Raw genomic sequence first — 13,858 nt, 5'->3', positions numbered from 1 at the left:
TGAACTTGGATGAGGGCAGTAGTGTGGTTCTGAGAGCAAAGCTAGTGTAGCTGAGAGGTGGGCAATTGTTGGTAGCCCAAAGGTCCTTGCTAATGCAAGGAACACCAGGAAACACAGCTCCAGACTGTATTTGCCATCAGGAAGGCAGTGGCTATTTCTGAGAAAGCCACTCAAATGCAGGACCCACTCTAGGGGGAAGGAATGAAGCATGGAGGTGGCACTAAGGGTGTGGAGGAAACAGAACAGGCTGCAGAAGTAGTTGGTAGAAGAGGTTCAAGGAGCCCAGCCACCCACTGCTGTTCATGACAAGGCTTGGGTCTTGGTAGGAATTTTAAGCAGAAATTGTAAGTGACAAACCGAGGTAGAACCTAGTAAAACAAATATTCATATGTGCCTAGTTGCTGCTCCTAACTTTAACGTTGGAGTCTTTTTCCCCTAGTTTCCCAGCACTGGGTGTGGATTATAAAGTTTCTGGTCGGTTAGATATATTTGGCCAAGTAAATGGACTCAGCTGGTTTATAATTCACAGGCACACCACATTTTTGTTAAGCATCAAATCATACTTAAAAGGTCTGCTTTCATCAGGTTTCTTAATCAGCATAATTAGCTGAACACCTGTTATGTACACTGAGCTATGGTCTAGGCATCACAGTGTAAGACAGAGGAAATAAAAATACAAAGTTTGTCCTACACCCCATCCTCTCCCTCCCCATCAACCATAAACACAATTGAAAATGACAAGAGAACACAGTGGAGGAAATACAGAGGGAAATGCAAACTCTCCACTCTATTGTGCTCTTCTTCATAAGACTACTGCCAAGGTTGTTCAGACAGCACCAACATAGGTCAGAGCATCCTCAACCTACAGCCAGCTGCCAAGAATCAGAAAATATTTGATCTTTCTGGAGTTCTGAGTGTCCTAAAACAAAAGCCATTTTCCTTATAGACAAGAGAGGATAGATTCTATTAGTTGAGTTATACTTTTCCTCACAAACAACAGAGCAGTGCTGCTTATTCTCAAAGATCTGAGTTTTTGATGTGAAACAGCTTCCCACACTTACCTACAACCCACCTTTCTTCCACAGAACTAGGCAGTCAAAGGCAAATCCAAGTGGTTGCCAGGCTAGAACACCAGGGGAGGATCACTCCTTCCCTCTGGCAACTCAAGATTTATTACTAGTCAGCCCTCTCTAGTTCTTTCTTCCTTGAAGACAAAGGTCCTTCCCAGGAAGTTCTCATGCTAGTCATGTGATAAATTTGGGTAGGCCCAACCCCGTTGTGTTCAAATGTCTGGACACAACTTGTGCACAAGCTGTACCTACCATTCCCCACCCACACCACCAACGAAAAAGATTAGGAGAGGCGGGGGTATCTATCACTTAGTTTTGCTGTCAAGTTCACAAACAAGATGTACAAACTTTGCTAACTGCAAATAATCTGGAGAAAGTTAAAGGCAGAGAATATATGAGAGTCCAATAGATGAGTTAGTTTCATATTTACACAGGAGCCTAGTGTTTATGTGCTTTCCGGCTCTTTCAGACATATAGCCTCCTCGATTCCCTCGAATTTTCTCACTTTTCTTAAATGCAGCAGGAGAGCCATTGGCTTTATGTATCTGGCTCTTGAAAGACTTCTTTTTTGCCTTTGACATAGTTACACTGGCTTCTCAGTCAGTTTTTGAACTTATTTTTCACATTAGCAATGAGATGCTGTTGTCCCTTTGAAAAGATATGTCCTCTTTCAAATCACTTCTGTAGTTCTCAAACTGGTGTACATCAGAATCATCTGGGAGACTTGTCAAGACACAGAGGGCTGGATTCCACCCCCACAGTTTCTGATTGAGTAGGTCTGGGGTGGAGGCTGAGAACTTGCATTTCTAACACGTTCCCAAGTGAGGCTGAGGCTGCTGGCACTACACTCAGGAATTCCTGCTCTAAACCAACATCCAGTCCCTATGGAGCTTTGTGGTTTGTCACAATGAGAAGCCAATGGCATCAGGGAGCCATCATAAGGCAGATGCTTGGGTTGTATCATTTCCCTCAGAAAGTGTCTTGCCTTGAGCCTCTGCTTCCTAGGGCACTGTTTTCTCTTCTCCTGCCAGATTTTGTATATTCTGGCTTCGCTGATGAGAATTAGCATAGGATGTTTCAGATAACCACTCAGTTATCATGCCCCTTCATCTATTGAGCCCAGTGGCTTGAGAAATCTTTAAAACAAAGTTTTAGTGCTGTTTCCAACAGGCTTTACAAAATATAAAATGTCAGATTGCAGGAGCAGCCAGACTAAAGTAGCCTTAGGTCCCCTTGCAGCTGTAGGGTCGAAATGCCTAATTGCACTCCCATAATTACAGTCACCCTTGAGCTTTCCTCAGACCTAAGCAGTTGCACAGAAAGTTATTAAAAGACTACTTGAACAACACACTTTGGGTTCACATTTGGCCTCCATCAGCTTATCCTAGCAGCCATGACCTTTTAAATAAATGTAAAAATCCTAGTTAGTTTCCAGGTAATTATAACTATCAGTTGAAAACAAACATTAAGACAGTACAGAAATGTTCATTTTCCAAGCGGCAGACATTTACGCTTTGCTCTAGTCCAATAAAACCAAAGTTTTAATGATGTAAATGTAATCATTCCGTGGGCTGGGGCTAAGACCCAACAGAGGAACAACCACAAACTGCTCTATTGTTGAAAACTCATGTTCCAGCTGAAATAGAGCTCCCTACACCCTCATAATGTATGCTATCTGCTTCTGTAGAATTGCTTGCTTAACCTAAGTAACTCCATTTTGCCCCCTGTCTGACCTGCAGACTCCCCCCCTCTTCTGCATGAGAAACCATTGACCTTCTCATAGAAACAAAAAACAATTGCATAGAAACAGGAGCCATACACAGTGACATGGGAAAAGGAACCATACACAATGAAAACTTTTATGCTTGATTGCTCTAACGGCTCATTCTCAGCCTCTGTGACCTAGCTCCCTAGCTTGCTTTGTGCACCTGGACAAACCCGTGTGCCAACGGGATGTAGTTTTTGCCTTTAAAAACCCTACAAGACCAAAGCCCAAGGCCGCTATTCCTTGGTTGCTCCTTGGGAGACGGATGCTGGCCAGCTGGAGTGAATAAACTGCCCTTTTCTGCACAAGTGGTATGTAAGTGCATTTCTTGTGGGAGGGTGCCTCACAACACAACTAAGCTGGAGAATAGACTTAGTGCTTGAACTGCAAGACTCTAGACTTTCCTCATTCCTCCATCAAGCAAAGGTAATAGTACAGAGTTGAGAAATTCTGGCATGATATTAGGTCAGCTATCTATAAAGCCACATGCAGGCTGCGAAAGAAGAGAGGAGGGGGCCGGCCCAGTGGCGCACTGGATAGTGCGCCGCTTGGGAGGCGCGGCGGCGCTGCCGCCCGAGGGTTCGGATCCCACATACAGACCGGCTCCCGCTCACTGGCTGAGCGAGGCATGGGAGCAACACCGAGGTTTGCAATCCCGTTGCCGGTCCCTGGTCCGGTACGGGGGCAACACTGAGGGTTGCGATCCGTTGCCGGACACGGAACAAAAAGACAAAAGACAAAAAAAAAAAGAAGAGAGGAGGAATACGAAAGAACATCATGCAATCCCTTTACCTGCAGCAGCCATCTTCACTGGTACAGGTTTTGTAGATGCTTCTCAGATGCTGATTTGAGATTTTCCAAAAGACCCTCTTTCTTTCAGCATCTTCTCTGAAACTGTAGCTGAGTCAAAGACTTAGTTTGTTCAACATTCAACAAATATTTATCCAGAGTCTACTATGTATGTGCCAAGCACTTAATTAACACTTGATACATGTACTAACACTTGTTAACACTTAATTCACATATCTTACTTAAATTTTCTCTGTTCTCAGAGTTTAGCACTAGAAGACGCATCCTGGGCAAATTTAGAATAAGAGCTTCCTCCACACAAGCTGTCACTTGGGTCAAATCAACCAGCCCCCGGCTTCAAATTTCTTCGTTGGAAGGAAGACCAGCAGTACTGTATCAGCAGTTCTTCAACTTTAGCATGCAGCAAAACCTACAGGCCTCAGGACTCGGTAAACAGTCTGCTGGCCTCCACCCCCAAGTTTCTTATTCAGTAGGCTTGGGGTAGGGCCTAAGAACTTGCATTTTTAACAAGTTCCTAGGTGATACTGATGCTGCTGGTCCAGGGACCACACTTTTACTAGAATAGAACAACTATTGTCTAGAAGTTTTCTGACTTGCTAAGCTGCCCTTTTCCAGGTCCAAGAGCAGGACTTTTTTCAGTTTGTGTTTTTGCCTATGGCTGTTGGTATTTCCAGGTTGCCAGTGTCTACAGTTATATGAGGCAAGAAGAAAACTCAGAGAAATTATAACTGCATCATTCCTGAGCTCCCTAGTCAGTCTGCCTTCTTTTTTCTACCCTTCAGAGTCTTATGTTTGCTTTATAAAAAGCATCCAGGCATTAAGCTAAGTAAAATAAGCCAGACACAGAAAGACAAATACTGCATGATCTCACTTATACGTGGAATCTAAAAACAGTGAACTTATAGAAGTAGAGAGTAGACTGGTGATTTCCAGGGCCCAGTGGGCGGAAGTGGGGGAAATGGGGGTGCAGCATGAGGAACACGTTGACCAAAGGGTACAAAGTTTCAGTTAGACAGAGGAGTAAGTTCAAGGTATCTACCGCACACAGCAGTGACCACAGTTAATAACAGTGTATTCCGTGCTTCAAAATTGCTAAAAGAATAGATTTTTTTTTCATTAAATTTTTATTTTGTCAATATACAATGTATATGATTATTATGGCCCATCCCCGCCCCCTCCCTCCCTCCTCCGTCTCTCCCCTCCCCCCCAAGAATGTCCTTTCCGTTTGCTTGTTGTATAACAACTATACCTTTTTGAAGTTGTTACAACAAGCAAACGGAAAGGACATTCTTGGGGGGGAGGGGAGAATAACAACTATACCTTTTTGAAGTTGTTACAACAAGCAAACGGAAAGGACATTCTTGGGGGGGAGGGGAGAATAACAACTATACCTTTTTGAAGTTGTTACAACAAGCAAACGGAAAGGACATTCTTGGGGGGGAGGGGAGAATAACAACTATACCTTTTTGAAGTTGTTACAACAAGCAAACGGAAAGGACATTCTTGGGGGGGAGGGGAGAATAACAACTATACCTTTTTGAAGTTGTTACAACAAGCAAACGGAAAGGACATTCTTGGGGGGGAGGGGAGAATAACAACTATACCTTTTTGAAGTTGTTACAACAAGCAAACGGAAAGGACATTCTTGGGGGGGAGGGGAGAATAACAACTATACCTTTTTGAAGTTGTTACAACAAGCAAACGGAAAGGACATTCTTGGGGGGGAGGGGAGAATAACAACTATACCTTTTTGAAGTTGTTACAACAAGCAAACGGAAAGGACATTCTTGGGGGGGAGGGGAGAATAACAACTATACCTTTTTGAAGTTGTTACAACAAGCAAACGGAAAGGACATTCTTGGGGGGGAGGGGAGAATAACAACTATACCTTTTTGAAGTTGTTACAACAAGCAAACGGAAAGGACATTCTTGGGGGGGAGGGGAGAATAACAACTATACCTTTTTGAAGTTGTTACAACAAGCAAACGGAAAGGACATTCTTGGGGGGGAGGGGAGATTATTGTTTCAGAGTGTATATTTAAATCTTTAATCCATTTTGAGTTGATTTTAGTATATGGTGAGAGGTATGGGTCTAGTAATAATACATGAAGATTTTTTTTGTGTCACAGAGTCAAGCCACCATGAAATTCAGTCAACTATTCTTTTTTTTTTTTTTCCTTTTTGTCTTTTTTCGTGTCCGGCAATGGATTCCAACCCTCAGTGTCGCGCCCGCACCTCGCTCAGCCAGTGAGCGGGAACCGGTCTATATGTGGGATCCGAACCCTCGGCGGGAGCGCCGCCGCACTCCCAAGCGGCGCACTGTAGCAGTATGCCACCGGGCCGGCCCTAAAAGAATAGATTTTAAACGTTCTCACCACAAAGGAGTACATAAGTGAGGTGATGAATATGTTAATTAGTTTGATAGTCATTCCACAAGGTATGCATATATCAAGCATCACATTGTACCCCATAAATATATATGAGGGTACTTTTAAAAGGTCATGCAAATATTCACACTATCTTTTAATTCTATTTTTCCAGGAACTTTGTGAAGTACCCTTGTACAACTATTTGTCAATTAAAAATAAAAACTTAAATTAAAAAAAATCAAAAAAAAAATAAAAAAGACTAGACTGTTTGGTTGTACTTACCAGGAAAAATAAGGAAAAGTACATCCACTCCATCTTCCCAGAAACAGAAGTCTCTGGACCACACTTGGAGAACCTCTATATTAGATGATCCCTTACAGTTCTACAGCCTAATTATAATTTCCAAAAGTGTCTCCATGAATTCATGAAACACATGGCAGAGCAGACACTGAGCAGCATAGGAAGGAGAGAGGGCTGGCTCACTGGGCCTCTGTGTGTCCTTTCTTTTTTCTGATTAGTATGTGATTAGCACTTCCAGTGTGAGGTCTGAGAGGCTTACACCAACTCCCAGCTGCCAAGGTTCACCTACCACATCTGTCCAGACCAGACCTCCAAAAATGTGTTCCGAATTCTACTATTTGCTAACCCAGGCCCATTCTCTGGGGCTGCTTTCTTTCCCAGAATTAGTCAGGCCAAATCTTTGTGTGAGTAGTAAGTGTTGAGTGCTACATGACCATCTGCCTCCCAGACAACATTGTTACAGGAACTTCATTTTTCCTTAACTCAGAGGAGAGACTGGTGGCTGTTTTAGATACTTTGAATCATCCTAGTCAACATCGGCATCACTTCTTGCCTGGTTTCCAATACAGCCCCCCAACTGCTCCCCTCCATGTACTGTCACCCCTTCCAACCTCCGTTCAACACTGAAAAGCCTGAGTGATCTTGTCAAATGAAATTTCATGGCTTCTTAGAAGATCTTAATATCTTCCTGCAGCTTTTAAAACAAATAGTAAAATACTTGGTGTGGCCAATGTGGTCTTGTTTGACCCAGGCCCTGCCGCCCTCCAGACTCCTCACGCTGCTCTGCTCTGGACTCCCTGTGCTCAGACACAACCACCTGGGTTGGATTCCTCGACAACCTCTTTGCTTCCATACTCCTGCCTACCACTGGGCTTTAGCTGTTGGGCTCACTCCCCTTGAAATGCATTCCCTACCTAGCTAGTTAACTCCTACTCATCCTCCTTCAGATGTCAGCTCAGAGCGTCCTCTGATCACATAGACCCTGCTGTTGCTCATTTATAGCACTGTTTTCTTTCCTTCACAGCACCTATGATCACATAATCACAAAACCTTTTTTTTTCTTTGCACACATTGTATCACCGGTGCCTAGCACAATGCCTGTACATATGACATGTTTAAATAAATCTCTCTTGAATGAAATATATTTGTGCAGGACAGACTTCCCCCAAAATATTATGTCTTACTCATAGTTGCTGCAAAAAGAATCATTTTGTTTCACTTCAGTCAATAATGCCCAGCACAGAGTGGCTATTCGAAAGTGCTGAAAGAGATCAAAGATTTCCATATTTTATGTCATTTGTTAAAGAACTAGCATAGTACCCAATACTCACATAGTGGAGTTTTGCCATTTATAAGAATTTTGTCTGGAGACTTTGGCTTATCCCTCAATACATAAACAAATCCATGGCATATTATTTACTCCTCAAAAGTGTAGTTTAAGGATGACAGATAAGCCTTTAACTCCTAATGCTTCAGTGAAATGACCATTTAGCCTCCCGACTTTAAGTAGTTGCATTTGCATAGAGACTCAGTCATGAGAGTCCTAGGCATAGCATATCATTAACCACTGCTGAGATAACTGATTCACTGCAGTTTTGTGTCTTACTTGATGAGCCATTGTAGAGCTAACCAAAGCACTACTTGAATTTTTTTTTTTTCCCCCAACTGGCTAGAACTGGGGTATGACCCCTTGACCTTGGTATTATAACACCATGCTCTAACCAACTGAGCTAACCAGCCAAGCCTTCTTGAAATTTTATGATCACTTTTCTTGTGCCACAGAGTGCAGATCTACCATATGCTCTGGCCAGAATACTAGCTAGAAACCATTTGGGATAAATTAAATATAGACTGTTGAATTCACCTAAGAACCATCACTTTCTTTGACCTTGTCCAGAGTCACAAATACTATAAGGTGAGTAGATGTCTACCCAGGGCCTCACAGGTGCAACAATCTTTTTTTAAAGCAGGAAACACAAGTCTTTATTCACTTTATAAAGTACAAATAGTAATAATATACTTCATGTCTATATTGTGGCCAATTAAGATGGAAAAATTCTATACGTGTGAATGAGGGTGGGGCTAGTGAAAGTGTCTGTGAGGGAAAAAATGGCAAAAAGGCAGAAAATGGAGAGAAACAGGAGGAGAGTCAGAGCAAGGAGGTCACAGAGAAAAAGGGAGATAGAGGTGCCTCCATATATTCTCTGACATGTTCCTCAGTACTAAAGTGGTCATTGATTAGCTTGTTCACATCTCCCTGTGTGGTTATTAAGCATAATCAGTATTGTTTTCAAAAATAGAGCCAAGAGAGGAAAACAAGTGTCCCTCTTGCTTTGTACCCCTATTAAAATATTGAAGAACTAATCTATACTGGAAACATAATGCTGGTGTTCATTTTTTTAATACAGGGTTGTATAAGAGTAGAAAGTAACTGGGATGATTATATACCTCTTACACAAAAATTGATTTCCGTACTTTAAATCCCGCCTTATTATTGGGTGTGTATATTGCATATCTGTATCCAATATTTGTGCACAAAATTAATTTGTTTGAATATATTTAATTTGGCACCTTGATTATCTTTCTTACTGCATGTATCCACTGGTTGTGCCCTCTGGTTTTCTACAATTGTCTTTATTGCACTTATCGTAATGTACTGGTATCTCGAACCCATCGTTACAGGTCCTCCTGAGGAGTCCAGCTGGACTCAAAGCAGACACTTGATCTCTCTCCCAAGGTCTGTTTTGTGAGCCACCTGAACAGTTGCAAGAATCTTGATAAACAACAAGCCTCAGACTAAATCGTAATAATGATTTATATGTGAACAGAATCCCAGTTCATTTATTTAAGTGTAATGCACACAAACTATACAACATCAATTAGCATATATTTGTAGCTACATTTAAAAGGAAATATGTTTTGATGCATTGCACTTATAGAACTGAGCTGAAGACTCTCAGATATTTACAGAACAAAAATTCTTTTGTATAATATGAAACACATGCAACATGACTCTACTGCAAGAGTGGTTATTCAAGGCTACACCTCAGTGAACAAAACTGGCTTGGACCATAAGAAAATCCAACCGATCAGAATTCATTAAATACCCAATCACAAATGGTCACTTACCCAGAGGAATGTGTATGTGCCAACTATCAGAATTCAGTAACTAAGCTATAGTAGTAGTTGCTGTAGTGTTTTATAAACAACATAAATCAAAAAGTGTTAGCTATCAAAACATAGCTACCAAAAACTATGGAAAGAACACAAAAAGGCCAGAAAATTTGAGCTGGGTCATGCAAAAAAGGATAAAAGATGGTTTGAGAGAAACTACTTTGAACTAAGGCAAGGATGGCTAACAGGTACGTTTTTAGTGCCCACCCAGATGTATTGGTGGGGACTGCCTAGAAAGTCAGGCTTAAAAGATCTGTGAGGCAGGGGCTGAACTTAGGAGGCAAGAATGAATGACCAATTTGCAATATCTGTCATGGGATTGAGAGAAAAGGGTGGTGGGACAAATGCCATGTTTTGCTGATCTTAACCTAATATAGCTCTGGTTTTATAACCACTTGTGACATATCCTTTTCTTCACCAGCACAAGCAGTTGGCTTCATTTGGGGTGATATTTTTCACAAAGCATTAAAGTGTTTTGTTTTGTTTGTTTGTTTGTTTGTTTGTTTTTGCTTGAGCAGAATTTCTGAGGAAGGGCTAATGCACAGAGGACAGCCAAGTCCCACTGAGGCACAACAAGGTTTCCCAGCTGGCTGAAGGGCTTGCTGCTGCACATCAGCCTCACAGCATGAGCTGTTCCAGTTCCTGCCTCAGCATTTTCCAACTTACGACTCAGGCCTTTAGGGTCACTCACTATTAAGTAAAAGTGTGGTGTAAATTTAAATGTACAAATGAGTTACAGCACATGGTTTGTACATGTTATTGTTCACTTTTATACATAGTCCTTAATACAAGTTGGCCGTTTTAGCTGGGAAAGTAAATACAGTAGATAAATACACATGTAAGTAATGCTAACTTTGCAAATGTGAAGAAAAGATCCCTTTAGAACTGAGCCTTGAAGGAATAGTAGAATTTTGAAAGCAATTAAAAAATAAACAAACAAAAAAAAAAAAAAAAAAAAACGGGGGGGGGAGAGGAAGATAAAAAAACCACAATTTTTTTTGAAGTTCTTACAACAAGAAAATCATGTAAGTAATGCTAACTTTGCAAATGTGAAGAAAAGATCCCTTTAGAACTGAGCCTGGAAGGAATAGTAGAATTTTGAAAGCAATTAAAAAATAAACAAACAAAAAAAAAAAAAAAAAAAAACGGGGGGGGGAGAGGAAGATAAAAAAACCACAATTTTTTTTGAAGTTCTTACAACAAGAAAATGGAGGGGACACACTTGGGTGGGAGGGGGGAGAGGGAGGAGGGAGGGAGGTTTCAGTGATGGGACACAATAATCAACTACACTGTATATTGACAAAATAAAAATAATAAAAAATAAATAAATAAATAAAATAAAAATAAAAAAGTGCAGGCTGAGCAGCCCTGGAGAAATGTTTTTAACTTTAGTTCCTGCTGCTTCCTCCAAAGTTCCCATGGCTACTTTACCAACATGACTAAAAGTTTGCCTTATGCTAACTCTCCACCCTTCTGCCTCTTGGCTGTATTAGTGGATGTTATCCTAGGACATACCAGTGAGAGAAAAAGAAACTTTGCAGAGCTGGAAAACCAGTGTTGTGATCTAAGGGTCCCTTTCTAGTTTTTCTGGGCTTCCACACAGATGAAGCCATGAATGGGATGTGTAGTGCATTGTGTTTCTCAGCATACTAAAGACAATGAAAAGGAATAGAAAAATTTAATAGATTAGTAACAGGACATTTGCCCCTTTTCTGCTTCAGAACCCAAACCTTTTTTTTTAAGGGGGGGTGGGGTTTGGGTCAGGACACGAATGGCTTCATGTGTCCCATGCCACAGAGAAAATTTTGAATGATCTGAACTCAGATGCTAGTTAGAAAAGCTCCCTGTCAGACTGAGAGCGTCAGCTTGAAAAATTGAATGGGAATAGAATCTGGTGGACATCTTCTTGAATGCCTGCTGACTGACGTATATGACAGGAAAGTCACCAAAAGAAAAATACTTAAGAACCACTTATGAGCCCATGGGAATAGGTCAGAGATGAACTCGGATGACCACCCCCACATTCTTTCTCCCTTCACCCAAATAATGGATTCTGAATTAATGCATAGTATAGTAGGAAGTTATCTTAAACCTCCAGAAAGAGTGTTTGTTCCATCATTCACCCAACAGGAATCATCTCAGAATTGCCACCCTCTGAACTCAGAAGTTACCTCTCCTAAAATGCTTCATAACCCAAATAGCCAAGCTCTTATTTTCGCCTTAAAACCTCTTCAGGAAAAGATTCATCATTTAGAACTAGAGAGAACACGAGCTGAAGATAACCTGAACATTCTTTCCAGAGAAGCAGCACAGTATAAAAAGGCCTTGGAGATTGAAACAAATGGGAGAAATCTGTCCCATGAGGAACTGATAAAACAGAAAAAAGATATAAGTATACATTTAAGCTCAGCCCAGTCTCATTGTGCTCTTCTAGAGAAGAAACTAGAATATCCAAAGAGAATGGTTCTCAATGTAGAGCGAGAAAAGAATATGATCCTAGAACAACAGGCCCAACTTCAAAGGGAAAAAGAACAAGATCACATGAAGCTTCATGAAAAACTTGAAAAGCTTGATGTCTTAGAAAAAGAGTGTTTGAGACTGACAACAACTCACAAAACTGCTGGGGACAAGATTAAACATTTAGAGGAAAATCTTAATGAAGAAGAATATCAGCATAAATTATTTCAAAGTAAAGCTTCTAAGCTTCATACTGGACTTGAAATAAGTAAAATTTTAATGTCTTCAGTCTCAAATCCAAAACACTCCAAAGAAAAGAAGGAATCTTCAAAGAAAACTCAATGTTTAAGTAGAGGACCACCTCAGCAAATTTATTCAAAGTTTGGAGCCCTGGCTTTTGTTGCTGAAAAGTTTGCCAGTGCAGGCTGTTCTGGGAATGCAAGTAGGCAAAGCCTTGTGCAGATGACACAACATTGTGGCTCACATATTCTTCAGAAGCCTGAAGTGACTAAGCCGAGATGTCTTTATAAGCCTCCTAAGACAACTTCCCAGTTTAAAGCTGTACCTCCTGACTCAAAAGTGTCCATTTCCATTTGTGACAATTTGTCTGAACTTTTGATGGCAATGCAAGATGAGCTGGACCAAATGAGTGTAGGGCACCAAGAACTACTGAAACAAATGAAGGAAATCGAAAGCCATTCAGTCCAGGATGATATAGAGTGTGAACTAGAGAGTTTAGTCAAGAAAATGGAAATTAAAGGAGAACAAATTTCCAAACTGAAGAAGCATCAAGTCAGTGTCCATAAACTACAGCAAAAAATTCAAAACTCAAAGATGAGTGAAGCTTCAGGTATTCAGCAAGAAGACAGCAACCCTAAAGGATCAAAGAACATAAAAAATAGCCCCAGAAAATGTTTGAATGAAACTAACCCTTTTCAGAAAAGCAGTGACTTTCATCCAATACAAGTTCATAATCTTCAAGCAAAATTGAGAAGAGATGATATCATGTGGGAACGGTAACATGATAGCAAAACTGTCACCTTAAATGAACTTTATCAGTGAGATCTTGAATTGTCTAAAGTGGTTTTAACTTAATATACCTTTGTGAAATTTTGAATTATGTTTCTAGCCTCTATAAAACATGAAGTGTAGTATTTTCAATTAATGCCTAATGGCATTAACAGAATGTTACTGAATTGCTGTAGTATGCTTCTCTGGCCATAATCTGTAATTTAATTTTATGACTGACTATTTTAATGATGGTATTTCTCTATTTAAAAAAATATGGAATTCGGTGTTGCCTTTTGTGCTTTGCATTTATTTCAATTAAAAAGTTGACTAAGTGCACATTTTGCTTTCAAATAGTACTGTCTGAGGTCAGGTTCTGTAGAAGCAGGGCCTGAAAAAGGAATTCTTGTGTGCATTCAAGTGATTTGTCAGGGGAGAACCTTCAGGAGAAGAGACGCGAGGGAAGCAGGACGGGGCAGGGGAGCAGAATAGAGAGGAACGTGCTCTCAGCCCAAGACCAGCTTCCCTCTGATAAGGGGGAAGCTCTAGGGTAAAATGGTACCACAGAGCTAGTCGCACCTTGAGGGAAAAGCAGCAGGCTTTCTACACACTTGCCAAAGTCATCAGCCAAGGTCAGTGACAGTTATCAATACTCACAGCAGCTGGGGCGTCTGAGTGAAGCACGAACACCAGCCACTACTGGCATGTTCAGTGGCAACTGGTCACCTGTGACAGTTTTATTAACCAACTGATTTCTCCTACTTTACCCGCCTTTCCTCTAGTCCAGGGGTTGGCAATCTTTTATGGTGCAGGACATATTTTAGGCTTTGCAGGCCACGTATCGTCTCTGTCACAACTACTCAGCTCTGCTGCTGCAGGATTAAAGCAGCTATAGACAATACACC

General features: G+C 41.0%; 1 pseudogene; it reads left to right on the top strand.

Annotated features, from left to right (window-relative positions):
• Positions 1–11,534: 11,534 nt before the first annotated feature.
• On the top strand, positions 11,535–13,086 carry LOC103606090 (annotated as a pseudogene).
• Positions 13,087–13,858: the final 772 nt, after the last annotated feature.

This window comes from Galeopterus variegatus, unplaced genomic scaffold (assembly GCF_000696425.1).
Source record: "Galeopterus variegatus unplaced genomic scaffold, G_variegatus-3.0.2 Scaffold6280, whole genome shotgun sequence".
Taxonomy (NCBI): domain Eukaryota; kingdom Metazoa; phylum Chordata; class Mammalia; order Dermoptera; family Cynocephalidae; genus Galeopterus; species Galeopterus variegatus.
Note: the sequence above shows the minus strand (reverse complement) of the source record. Positions and strands in the feature narration are given on the sequence as shown.